Below are 14,896 nucleotides of genomic sequence, written 5' to 3'. Positions count from 1 at the left end.
TGGGAGCACTGATATTACCCAAAGATTTGGAGATTTCTACTGTGACCCACTTGGCCTGATTCAGGTAAAATGTGAGACTTAAAGACATTGAACACTTGACACAGGTTCTGCGGGGTGATTTGTTTAACCAGCTACCCACCTCCACACACACACACACACACACACACACACACAATACTAGTCTAATTTCTATAGCCACTAAGGAAAAAGTTGTTTCTTTGTTTTTTTGCAGAATAATGGCATAATCAATGGGATATCTTGAGAATATTAATCTGACTACTCAGCACTAAGATTAATGAAAGGTGAATGAGACTAGAAACAGAGAATGTGTAGGAAATTTTTCAGTAGTCTAGATATGAGATGAAACAGACATCTATGTGAAAGGTGCTTATAGCAAAAGAAGATCCACAGGACTTGGATTTAGATACCAAGGGAGAGGTAGAAGAAAGTTGAAAGTCGTTCCGGAATTTGGGGCTTTGTTGCTTAAACCTTGCTCCACTCTTGGAAGTCTGCCATATTCCCAAATTTGCTTGCAAAACTGTATTCCATTTCTGTTCCACTTCTTTTAGCTGTTTGATTTGTGCTCAGGGATCTGCCTAGGAAAGTTGCATATCCTTTGTTCACTGAGATAAATTTTGAAAGGTTGTCATGTAAGATCAGAACTTTGTTTTCTAAGTCTGATGACCAGATCTTCCCGAACCTCCATAGATTTCATGCCGCCTTCTTCCAGCATCCTTGGTTCAAAGAGCAAGAACTGAGCTCTTCTGTTTTGTTTCTCACTATGACATGAGAAGCTATTGGAGCACTGAAAGGAAACATCATTAAGGCTCTTTGTGACCCAGATTATGAGCTTTTAGATCCCTCAGATGCCCAGAGACTCTGAGGCAAAGCCTCAGCTCTGGACTGTTGGAGCTTTCCAGTTGTGTGCAGCAATTTTACTTTCCCTAAAACTTCCAAAGGTGAAACTTACCCTGTGCTATTCAAGTTGTCTTTGAGGGTGTAAACTCTATGCTTAACACAAGTTTAAAATGCAGCTCACAGTAATAAATGAAGTAACAAGGTCGAAAGAGAGAAGAAAATGGGAGGAGGCGGGGATAACCTGAGAGAAGGTAAGCTCATATTCCCACAGGTTAATTTCGTAATATTTCTTTTGTAGTTGGAGGTCGCTAAACCTTCCATGCCTGCAACATTTTCTTCCTACCAACAAATTTAGCTTTGGTCTCTTGAAGTGTTTTCCACAGAGTGGCACGAAGCCACTTAAACCAAAGGCATGGTGAGCTATTCCAACATGCGACAGCTATTTGGGCTTCTTGGTGAAGAATGGGTGATATAATTAGGATCCATTTCTAGTTACTGGCATACCAGGCCAGGAGCAGAGGGCAGTTTTCCGAGTGGGGAGAGGAAAAGCCAAAGGCAACTGTTAGAAGAGACTATTATACAATTTTGAGCTAACATATGGAATCAATAGCCAACACGAGCAGCTGTGCTCGGCTGTGGAAAAGCCTGAAATAGGGTAGTTGCATTGTAACCAATAAAACGAATTATTGACTAAAAGAGAAAGCGTGTGTGTGGAGAGAGGGGTCTCCAAAGCAGGATTAAGGGTTGCATTTACTCTCAAGGAATAGAGGACCAGGAAACAAACTGGGTCATGGTTTTCTTCTTGATTGACAGTGGAAACGTAGGAGAGCCAGCATCGGAGAAAAGGTCAGGAACCAGGGTGATGTGGTTAGTTTCAGACTCCAGGCTCACTGGCAGCGCAGAAAACTCCCCCGCCCGAAATCAGAACGAAGCGTAATGAGGCTTTGCTAAGACATCGCGAAATATCCTAAAGTTATGCATGATGGGGAAAGAAAATCCAAAATAAGAGAAAGGACTTATATTATCTAAAAACAGAGTCATCTGTTTCCCATGAACTCAGATTTGACCACTGACACATTTCACTACTGACAAAGAGAAAAATACTGTTATGGATGCTGCCAAAATAGAACATTAGTTTTGTGTGTTTTATTTATTCATGTGAACATTCATTTGGGAATCAAGTAGCTTTCATGTATAGTCTAATCCCAAAAAGCTTACTCAAGCCCTCCATGTTGCCATGTGGAAAACAGAAATTAAATACCTGTAAATAACCGGGCAAATTTACTAGGGCAGCAAATACAAATATAGGAGGCTTTGTAAAGTATTATAAATTTCATAGACGGGAACTAAATACACGTTTCAAATATCATGTGTATTATTTTCTAGGAATAATGATGCATGTATATACCAGTCTTCGATTTTTTAAAAAAAATAGTGGTTTTTTTCTTCATTAGAGTGTTAAATAACTTTTTAAAAAATAGTGTTTTTTTTCCTTAAGTGTTCAGAATAATTTGCATTATTTCATGGTAAAACCCACTCCTGTCTTAGCTGATGGACAAATCATTTGCATGACTCATGACTGCTCAGTGGGCTAAGCTGTGACTTAACAGTTATTTTCTGTGCCTTTTGAGCAAGACTCATGGCCATGTCAAGCCAAGAACTCTCCCTCCAATGAGAACAATATTTTTTTTTTTTTTTTTTTACCAAATGGGGTACTTTCCTCTCTCAAACAAGCAGAAAGCTCTGCACCTGTGTTTAAAAACTCCGTAAAAACTCAGAGGTTGTAATCACACTCCTGAGTAAGAGGATATTGCCCGTGTACCAGGGCATCCTCGATCCTCTCCATCAATTTTCTGTTGGTTTCTTGCCTGAAGCCATCAATGAGGAACGTCATAAGCTGGAAAAATACTCAACACCAGCGCATCGGTAAACAGGTTGTTAAAAAATAATTGAAACTCCCATTTCCACTGCCCATTCAGCAACTTTGTTTGCACATAATTACTCTTCATTGTGCCCCTCTGAGGCATAGACAGAGCACCAAGGAGCCGCACAATTTTATAGGCAATTAAAACATGGCCATCAAATCATAAATTACTTGGCGTTAAAGGCATGAGTAGTCCAGGTTATAGAAGGATTCTAATCGACAACTTCAGATTGTGATTCTTGTCCTGGAAATACACCGTGCCTAGCTCTTCAGAGCCCCTGTGAGATGCTCAATACCTTTCACCTTTACTGTTAGAGCAACGGACACATTTGCTAAGTCGAACAGTATTCGATCCCTTATTATGGCAAAACATCTGCATACCCTAATGCCCATGAGGAGAATGTCCTGAGGATAAGGCCCATCTAAAGAGTTCTGGTCTGGGAGTTTGGAACAAAACAGCCCAAGGATAGGATTATAACACCCCGACAAGAGGACCAGGTCATATTACCTACCTCTGTCTTTGCTATGAAAATAGCTTATTATTACTTGAACAAGAGATGTGGGGGGAAGGCTTAAGCTTTAGTAACTATTTACTCTGTGGGGCATTTTGCATTGAGTTTATAAAACTCCTAAATGCTGTATATTTCCCTGTCCAACTTCATGCCATTTTCTGTGGGTCCTCAGTTCATTTTGGACTCTCAGAGAAGAACAATTAATCATAAAAAATACTTTACAGCTACACAAACACCTAGTTCTATAGACTGAATATTTTTGTACCCCCTCAAATTCATGTGTTGAAACTTAACCTCCTATGTAATGGTATTAGGAGGGAGGGTCTTTGGGAGGTGATTAGGTCATGAGGGTGGAGCCCTCATGAATGGGATTAGTAACCTTATAAAAGGATCTCCAGAGAGACCCTGTGCCCCTTCTGCCCTGTGATGACACAAGGAAAAGACTGCTGTCTCTGAACCAGAAAGGGGGCCCTCACCAGACACTGAAACTGCCAGTGCCTGGACCATGGACTTCCCAGCCTCCAGAATTGTAAGAAATAAATTTCTTTCATTTATAAACCACCTAATTTCTGGTTTTCTGTGACAGCAGCCCGAACGGACTGGGACAGCTAGTACAGCATTATGCATACAATAAGATTTCATTCATTCATTCATATCAATTGAGATCGTGGTGGGGCCACCAGATGACAGTCTGTGTGCTGGAACAAAAGAACAAGAAGTATAGACACCATCTTTGCCTTCAAGGAGTTTAGAGTCAAGTTGGGCTTGATCAGTGTCTGAGATGACCCTGACTATATCATATTTGATTAATTTGTCTTGTCTTGTGTTTTTCATCCCATAGAACAATTTCTGAGTGAGATGCCTTTTGAATATATCCTTTAAGCAGTTAACATAAAATACTAGGTTTTGGTGGGGAGGTGGTTTACTTGTTTTTTGAAGAGTAGACTTTGGACACTTGATAAATATCTCAACTAATATATTTTCTGTAAGTGCCTTTGATGCCCAAAGGGATTGGGGATGGTTAACTTGACTGCCATGAGTCTGTGTCTCCTGAAAGTCTTCTCAGCACATTCCGTACCTCTTGGCTGCACTCACTTTCTAGAGGATTCCTCGCTGGTTTTCCTACTTAGATTCGAAATCTCCTGAAGTCAGAAACTCATTTGTTGATTTAACAAATATTTATGTGAGTACTTCCTCTATGTCCTGTGCTGTGCTCAGTTTTGGGGAAATAGAAATGGGCAAGAGAGCACTCTACAAGAAGAAGTTCCCGATTTATAATTTTCTGCAGTTTTTGTAATGTTAGCACAAAGTTTAGCGTTTAATAACCCTCAATAAACTGAGTTGCAGTTAAGGAAAAACCTTTGTAATTCCAGACTCGTGATAAAGACTTGGGGGCAGGGGAGGGCGCAGGGGAGATAGTGAGACTTCTAAGGGAAAAAATGATTTAGAAAATCTTCAGCAACTGATAAACAGCAACAACAAAAAAGCATTTTGTTTCTAACTCTTGCCAGTCTTGGGGTTCTAAGATCAAAGAGTTATCCTGTTTGAAGCCTGTATGTTATACTTTCCTAATACTGTTAAACAACATAAGAGGGGAAAGCCCTATATTTTAAGAATAATATGTTTTTAAAGATTTTAACTGTTCTCAGTGAAAACTGGATGCATCCTAATGATAAAGTGTCATCATTTTACTGGGCATTAAAGCATTAAAGCATCTTGTGAACATACATAAAAGTAAATAAGTTCCATCTTAAAACTATATTTGAAAAAGAGAAACTATGCTGAACCTCTTTTTAAGGGTACATCTTATGTGCTTACCTGTCTTTTTTCACTTATCGATTTAGCAATGAAAACATCTCTAGGGAGATAAAAATTGTTTATTTCAAAGTACAGTTTTGTGTATTTTAAATGTTTACATGTAAAGATAGTACAACTGTTCTATATACATTAGAAGGATGTCGTAAAAACACAAGGACATTGAAATTGACATCAATAATTTCTTTGCTGTTTGTCCTACTTTTATTTCAACAGCAACAAGAGTAAACCATGAGAGCTGATCATTGTGGACCTTCCTAATCCCAGGCAACTGGGAAAGTCATTATAGAAAGATTATCATAACTTACTCCACACTATTTTTGAATTGGGACTTTTAAAATGTATTCAGTCCTCTTAAATGTGCTATATTGGGGTCCCTCTCTGTGTGGTTTCTGTTACAGAACTAAATATTTCTTAAGCTCTGTGAAAGATCACCCAGGTACTATGGAAAAGGATTACACTAGTGATCACAAGACATATAGGTACCAATTTTTTCCTTCAGCAAATGGGTGCACACGAAGTGATAGGAATAAAAATATGAATCAGAGCTGGTTGCTTATTTAAAAAGCTCAAAAATTAGTGGGCAACTAGTGTGTAAATCGATAATTACTATGTAAGATGTTAATCCATATGGGAGGTCTACAAATAAAGAGTCTCATTGTATAATATGGGATGTTAAAGGGTATTCTTTTTTTATATTTAAATTGTTACAAAGCCCGGTAATTACTAATTTAATTTTTAAAACTTGATTGTTTTGAAAGAGGCAATTTATTTGAGGATAGAGAATTTTCAATGATCTGTCATCCTAATCGGATTTTCCTCTTGTATAATAGCATGCTAAGTGTTTTGTTCATACAAAACAATATGTATCTAAGAGATACATGTATTATCTTGAGAAACTTTATTTTACCTCATTTAATTAATTAATTTAATTTTATTATTGGCCAAATTTTATCATTGGCCAAACTATTATAGACTGAGACTCTGAATATTTATAGAATTTCACTTAACGCATTCAGCATTTATTGAGCACTTACTATGTACATGTCTCTATGTTTAAAGCTGTGACAGATACATTGATACAAAAAAAGGGGACATCCTCTCTGTCTTTAAGAATTATTTTAACTGTAAGAAGAAATAAGACATATTCACAGGCTTACACTTAAAGGTGAGCGATTGAACATGCACATTTAATCTTGCTCCCTCATGAAAACCCACTAAAATTATAGTCAAGGAATTATTTTTTGAAAGGACAGGAAGAATAGGAGGGAACCAAGAGGGGAAAAAATGGAAACTGGAAAGCAGATGATGAGGTGATGAGTAATTTGACTTCGTTGAATCTTAAGCCAGCAAAGAGGAAAGCCAAGCACTAATAACATTTACAACACAGAATATCCAAATGTTTCAGGGGGTTTTGGTACCAAGTACCTCTGAAAATGAGGGTAGAGATTGTTCTAAAATAAGAAGAAATGACTCAATGCTGCTTACAGAGCAGTTCCAGCCCCAAATACTACTCTCCTGCCAAATTTTTGTTAGAATTCTCTACCCCTCTCAGCACAGCAGAACACTGGAGATTTATTCTCTGGAGAGAACGAAGTAGGTTCCCTGTTTGGATGACTAAGACACAGTTGGTAGCAGAGTTGATGGCTGACGGCAGAAAACTTAGACTAAAAGGTGAACGTGTGCTCACTGGGTGTGCAGGATCCAGCCTGAGAGAGGAGTAGCCGGGTCTTTACCACGCAGCCTGGAGGCTTCACTAGGGAATCTGAGACCCCAAGAGAGTGGCTCTCAGAGTCGACAAGCTCTGCCCACGTGATCATAGTTTTCAATTTAATCCTCATTTTTAAAGACGTTAAAATAATTATGAAGTTTAACAGATATTAGAGGAAAGCCACTGACATAAAAGTTGGAGACATGCAAACAGGGAAACAATGACTTGGAGGAAACTGAGATTGTCAAGTAGGAAACCAGAACAGAATACTATTTAAAAGGGACAACAAGGAAAAAAATTTTTTAAAAGCCCCACAAATTTTACATGTCCATATAAAATTAGTCAAAATAAAACAATTCAATAAAAGAGTTATAAGATAGTTAATTTCTACAAAGTAGAAAAGAAAGACAAAAGGTGGAAAAATAGGAGAATAAAAGATAAGAATATTAGAGAACCAGCTCAGGAAATCCAATAACTCAAAAACTAAAGCTTCCAAATATATAGAACAGAAAAAAATGGAAGGAGAATATTATCAACATAGCAATTAAATAACGTTTTCCAGAAGTGAATGGCACAAATTTTCTAGTTAAAAAAGTTTACAAAGGCTCCAGGACAAAGAATATAAAAGAACAAACAATTGGTGGATTGCCATGAAATTGTGGTAGTAATGGGGTAAAACAAAATACTAAAAACTTCCCGGGAGGAAAAAATAAAGTCACCCAGAAAAGGTTCAGAAATCAGAATAGCCTTGCAATTCTCTTGATGGCAATATAGAAACTAGAAAACAACAAAACACAACACTTTCAAAACTCTGAAGCAGAATAGTTTCCAACCTAGAATTCTATACCCAGGAAAACTATCCATCATGTGTAGGGCAAATAAAAGTTATTTTCATGCATGGAAGCTCAATAACTTACCTGGCATGCCCCCTTTCCGAAGAAACTACTAGAGCTTGTAATCTACCCAAACAGAGCAACTAAATCAGGAAAGAGGGGCAACATGGTGGATGGGTCATAGCATGAGATGAGAATTAGACAGTTTACTCCCTGCTAAATTACAAACTTGGGCAAATTGCTTTATGTCTATAAACCTAGGTTTCGATTTCTGTGAAACAAAGATAATAATAACACAATGTGATCTTCATGAGGATAAAGCAAGATAATAGACAGTGCTCCTTACTCCTTAATTAAGTTGATATTTTGTTAATATTGATGATGTCAGCCCATCTCTATTTCTTTTCATAGACTTCTCTTTTTTAAGGTCCTTTGATGATTATTAATTTATCAGGAAAATTCCTCTAGTAAACATTATACCCATTTATGCCTCAAAATCTGGTTTCAAATTGAAATTATATCTCAACCTATTATGCGGATAGCATTCAAAGATGCACCTATATATATATAAGGGAATCTCTTGAAAGTATGTTTCTTTAATGAGGAGAGTCATTTATGTTTTAAAAATATTATAGATGAAATTTTATATTTTAACCAGTGTTGTTTTATTTTTGCTATAGTGTTCCAGATTCTTCTTCTTTTCAAGGACAAAGTTCCCAGTCCGTATTGCACAGCAAGCACACCTACCAGCTTAATTGTTTTCAATGTCTCTTATTTACTGAAAATATTATGAAACAACATCATGCTCAGAGCTGAATACATGTTTCCGTTGCCCTTCCTTCCTTTTTAATTTTTTTTCTGGAGCCTACTTTGATATGGGAAATGAAAATTTAATACAAAGTATACAAAAGCCAATTTGTTTTTCAAGGAAATTTAATCTGTATGTTCTGATTCATTTCAATTTAAATCATCAAACTGTTACTTTATGGGAACCATTTGAAATCTAAGGAGACTCCTGTGCCATTTAAGCTTTATTTTATTTTTATTAGAAAGTGCACTCTCTGTTGCCTCATATAAATTTGCCCCGATGTTTGGGATAACCCTCATTCCGCTGCCCAAATGGGTTCTAAACTGGGGATGGCGTGCCTGCTGCTTATTCATGTGATTCCAGACCCCAGCTTGCAATTCACGATGGTACGAATTTCCCTTGGTGATCAGCTTCATCTCACTTGATGAGTGAATGCCTCTTTCAAACATAGAAAGTCAGCTAATAGTGAACTCCCTTCTTTTGTCTTCGTTTTGCCAGATGCTTGAACACGGACACATCTTTCATTCTCTGATGAGACATTCCGTGTCACTCACTCCCACTCGGGAGGTCGGAGCACAGTTGCTCGTCCAGTGAGGGACTCAGGAGTTCCTTAGGACACCAGCAGGGATGCTTAGCTACTGTGAATGCTGAAGAACCCTCATGTCTAACCAGGTACACCTTCCTCTGGTCCTCAGGGTCCTGGTTTTAGAAGACCCCACTACTCTGCTTCTTACTGCTCTACCATCCCAGGGGCTCAGGAAGAGGGACTGGTTTCTCCAAAGTTATTTGTAAATAAAGCAAAATTCAGAATCACATGCACTCCTGTAGACCAACAGATTCTACCTTTGGATGTGGGAACAATCGAAGCACTAAACCATAGGGATTAGAGCATAGAGCTGCAAAGGGTTCCTTGGCTTCAACTCTGACTAGAATCATTTCTCCTCACTTCCTCAGTTTGCCTCCTAGTAAAAAGCCTTCTTATTCTTTTTGTCTCATTTTAATTGCTTTTATTATATCTTTAAAATAATAGCAGTACTATTTTTATGCTGCTTAATGATTTCTTTTAAAAAAACTCCTATATTTCTTATTACCCTATTCTTTAGGAGAATCTGAAGAACTATGTGTTTCCAGTATAAGCTGGCCTAGTCAGCATTGTACCTATTGAATATCTCCAAGTTACACTTTTTAATATGTGGCACACAGTGATAATTGAGGAATTTCAAATATCCTCTGCATCACCAAATGTTTCTAATTTATTCGGTTCAGTGTTACAGTCAGTGTATTTTATTATGTGCTAATTCTTTGACAATTGGAAACCACAGAGGCTCCATGTAGTAATTCTCTTATTAAATAGAAATTTGGATTAGGTAGATCGTTCTATTTTCCTATTACTATTATTACTGTGCTGCCTTAACAACAACAGCAATAATGGTGGCAATGCTAACATTTGTGGAGTACTTAACATCTCCAAGGACCTGTGCTCAGGTGTTCTCACACGTCGGTCACAACACGCTGTGATGGTTACTGTTTCTAAATTTTCTTTCACAGAAGACAAAAACAAGTCCTGCAGTAGTTAAGCAATCCAACAGTTTAAATTATTGTTCAGCAAATATTTTCAACACCCTGCCTGTAATGGACAGAATATATTTCCTCTGCACACTGAAGTTGAACTTGGTCTCAGAACTTGCTTTGCATCAGGGAAAGCTAGGTGTGGAATGTGCTGTCACAGGGGACCTTGTTGCCCTCTTGGGTATCTGCCATTGCAAAAGAGCAGAACTCAAACCCAGGCATATGTCTGTACATCTCGCATACTTACTTATACACTGTTGAGACAGTGCATTCACAGCACTTTACGTATGAAAACCCCATTATACAGATGAGGAAACTGAGGCTTAGTAGGTTAAATAACTCACCAGTTTATATAGCTATTAAGGGTGGAGCTGGCCTTTGTCCCTGAGAGTCTGGCTTCAGAGTACACCCATGAACCACTATGTTGCTGCCCTTAGCTTGTTTTCTCAATAAACAAAAAGTCCTATGTAAGAAAGCTAAGAGTTACTTTAAAAACAGGATCAGCGTATAGTGAGTTCAAACCTGAATCTGATCCTTTTTAGATGGAAGTCACTCTGAACCTCAACCTTCTAATTAGTAAAATGGTGATAGTACACAGCACTGAGGGAGGTTTAGAAAAATAATTGAGATTAGGCAAAAAAAAAAAAAAAAGTCCAGCACTTACAAAATAGCTTAACTGTTACTATTGTATCAGTGTAATTTACTAGGGTAAAATCCTAGTGCAAAGTGCCCTGCTAATCCAGAGACTTGATTACGCTACAGGGCAAATTCTCCTCCCTCCCAGATGAAGGACGGAGATATCATTTTGTGCCCTAGTCTGAGATTTACAAGAGGGCTTAAGTCTGTTAGGAGCCATTGAGAAATCCGACTGTGAATTTCCATTCTTTCTTTGACTGAGTCGGCTCCCTTGGCGGTGTTATCTGTGCTTTCAGCAACCCACACAGACCTACTAGAGAACGGACTTGAGGATGTGGGGAGGGGGAGGGGTGAGATGTGACAGGGTGAGAGGGTGGCATGGACATATATACACTACCAAATGTAACATAGATAGCTAGTGGGAAACAGCCGCATAGCACAGGGAGATCAGCTCGGTGCTTTGTGATCACCTAGAGGGGTGGGATGGGGAGGGTGGGAGGGAGGGAGACGCAAGAGGGAAGAGATATGGGAACATATGTATATGTATAACTGATTCACTTTGTTATAAAGCAGAAACTAACGCACCATTGTAAAGCAATTACACTCCAATAAAGATGTTTAAAAAAAAAAAAGACCAGCCAGTGCATCTGAAAGTTCTTTGACTCAATCAATGAGCTTGTTGCCATGGCAGGCTAACACGAGGTGCCATTGATGATGACTTGATTTCCTCTCGCATCTGAAGTGGAAAGGGAGAAGACAGACTAAATGAAATCCCATCCATCTTAATGAAATACAATTATATTCTCCTTATTAATCATTTAAGAATCAATATGTCTCTTCTTGGTGAACCTCACCAGAATTTGTCATTCCACGCCAGGCCTCAATACATCTTGTCTTGTAGTGATTTTTATAAGTTCAGTCACCTGTATCCCAGGGTAAATAACAGTGTTTTCTTGTACTGCGGGGAGAGGGCAGGAGCAGCGATGACAGGGCGGGTCACAGAAATCCCCTCTGGATCTTAAGCAGCCAGCTGAATATTGCCACCGCGTGCATAATGTAAAAATGTACCTCGCTTTATTTTTAAATAGCATGAAGGGAAATAGATTACCTTAGAAAAGGGCTTATTCTAGTACCATCAAGTGGGAAAAACTCTTGGGTAGTCTTACCCATTGAATGCTATCATCCTGCATAGGTTTATCAACATATTATATGTATATATGTGGCTATATAGATAGATATAGAGATAGAGAGAAATGAGAAAGAATTCTTAGAATACAATTTACAGTCTGTCTCACTCTACATATAATGCATCAATTTAGCATTTTACTTTACAATATTCACCTATAAAAAATTGCTATTGTTTCTATCTTCGGAATATGAATTGTGAAGCTAGAATTGAACTTCATGCATTCTGTAGCTACCTAACAGCTCTTGTTTAATTAATGAGAACCAAGAAAAAGAGAAGTGGAAAAAAATACATAAAGAGAAAGAAGCGAAGACAGGAATTCAGACAAGCACAAGAGAGAAACAAGTGAAGAGAAATAGACTATTAGAAAGATTAAATTGGTTTCATGAGTGAGAGACATAAGTGATTCTATCTCACCAGGAGATTTTTGTTATTCATGCTTATTTCAAGTATTCCTGCACCTTCCTTAATGAGGAATTGTATAATCTGAATAATTTGCAGAAAAGCTTGGCGGTGTCTGGGTTTATATGTATGTGAACAGGTTAATAGGGCTTGGATAGCTTTCACAGTAAGGTCCCTACTATCTACAGATCTAGTTTTATCTACATCTTTATCTTTATAGCAATATAATGGTCTTAACAGGACTAACTTCCTTTTTTATGATAAAAAAAAAAAACTACAGTAAAATGATCTCTTCTGTTTTCAAACTTGGAGCTTTCCATGAAAAAGAAAGATCTGAAAGTAAGCACCTCACCAAGAAGCGTCCTTCTGTGTGGCTCAGTGGTCCCTCAGAATTGCCCTCCTTGACCAGGTAAATGCAGCCACTGAAGCGTGAGGCCAGGGCACCCGAAGTCTATAAACTTCGAGGTCAGTGATTTCAAAAAGTAGCTGAAAAATCCAAAAGGATCAGTGCCGTTGGTTTAGTTATAGCCATGGCTCTAACAGGTGACTCTTATAGGTTCCATACCGGTGACTCTGAGGCTCTGTGAAATGCTTGTCCCCGCTTCTCTGCCAATAGTCTCTGTTCCAATAGCATCAAAACTGGACGCACACCGGCCCTAAGCTGGACACCCCAAATCGGTCTGGTCAAGTAACTAAATTATATGATTGGTCCAGTAGTGTCCAGATCAAGGGTGAAATCCAAGAAATACATGAAGAAAACAACACAATGCCTTCGACCTTCCAACCACCTGCTGTACCACATTCCCCCTTTTCTACACATGTGAGGGTTTCCATCTTTCTCTGGTTTTCCTGACTACAGCTCCTAGCCTCGAAAATTCTCCTCTTCCACAGCTCTCTCTCAAGTCCACGCTTATAATAGGAAATCCAGAGCCACTTAGGTGGGTATGAAGAACAAGTTTCATTTGCACAAAAGAAAGGGAATGCACGAAAGAAGAAAAGGTTTTGGGAGCGGCATCTAAAATCTGTGCTCCTGTCTGTATTTTTAATGGATCCCTCACTCTCCTCCCGGAAGCTTTCATGGGTTTCTTTGAACAAAAAAGACACTAAAAACCCAAGTTCACCACAGCCTTCCTGTGGACAATCTAGAGAAATCTTTACAGAAGAGACTTGGAAGAACTTACAAAGGGAGACAGAATTGTCTTCGGATTTAGTGATCCCAAGAACACATCTGGAATAACCCTGGATTCCAGCAGAGCTTATAGTGAATGCTTGCAAGTACAGACAGTTGAATAAAACCCTATCAGGAGAGAGTGAAATGCAAAGTTATCAATAAATAAAATGACATTCTTACAAAATATGTATTTATTTATTTATTTTAATTGAAGCATAGTTGCTGTACAATATTATATAAGTTACAGGTGTATAATATAGTGACTCACAATTTTTGAAGGCTATACTCCATGTATAGTTATTACAACATATTGGCTATATTCCCCATGTTGTACAATATATCCTTGCAGCTTCTTTTATACCTCATAGTTTGTACCTCTTTCCTCCCCTACCCCTTTATGACCCCTCCCTACTGCCCTCCCCACACTGGTAACCACTAGCTTGTTCTCTATATCAGTGAGTCTGCTTCTTCTTTTTTTTTTATGTTCACTAGTTTGTTGTATTTTTTAGATTCCACATGTAAGTGATATCATACAGTGTTTGTCTTTTCTCTGTCTGAGACTTATTTTGCTTTGCTAAGTGAAACAAAATATTTTTTAACAACAAAAAAATACTCACTATGTGTTATTCTCTTCAGTGGCTAATTTATCCTGCCATCCATCATATAAGAATCCCTCAATCATGTGATGAGAGGACAATATACCACCGTTTGTGTAATATCATGCTTAGGAGGAAGGGTCTTCCAAACACCTTCTCCTACTCAGCCTGTAAGGAAATCCTTTCCTGGTTGTTGTCTTTGTGATGGTGATTAGTTTGTTTTCTCCCACCAGTTCTAGGAGGTCAGAGACTGTGATTTGTTTATCTCTATCCCCCCACCCCAGCACATAGCATGCCACCCAGTTAACAGCAGATGCTGTTACGTTAATAAACAAATATACAGCAGCCCACTCCATGTAAGGCATTAACCAGTATATACATTTTTTGTAATAGTCGCCATCGGTGCAGAGTGGACACATCCTCTAAAGTGAGACATCCCATGCATTAATTTTATTTCATTTCAGATATAGACAAAGAGTTGGTCATGAAGTATTAAAACTCTAGATCGCCATTCTCAGTGAAAAACAGAAACAGGTAATGATGCTCCAAACCTCCAGTATCCACGGAAAATCCAAGCGACCTCTCTTTCATTCTCCATAATCACAGACCTTTGAACTGCTTTATTTTCAGGGTTATAAGGCTACAGCAGGGACCACTTCGCCTCCTTTGTGGTACCTGTCATTACAACTAAAGAGCGTAAGTTTAATCTACAAGCAAATGTAGTGCTGTTTCCTCATTGTCCCCAACAATAAAAGAGCATTTACAATGGCAAATGGTTTAATATGTTCAAACAGTTCCTTGCTCGCCCTCAGTCCCCTTTACTCTCATGTTTCAGTTCACATGCAAGTCTTCTGAATCCAGAGCTCCAAAATCAA

Source organism: Balaenoptera ricei, chromosome 11 (genome assembly GCF_028023285.1).
Source record: "Balaenoptera ricei isolate mBalRic1 chromosome 11, mBalRic1.hap2, whole genome shotgun sequence".
NCBI classification, from domain to species: Eukaryota; Metazoa; Chordata; class Mammalia; order Artiodactyla; family Balaenopteridae; genus Balaenoptera; species Balaenoptera ricei.
This window is presented reverse-complemented; position numbering follows the sequence as displayed.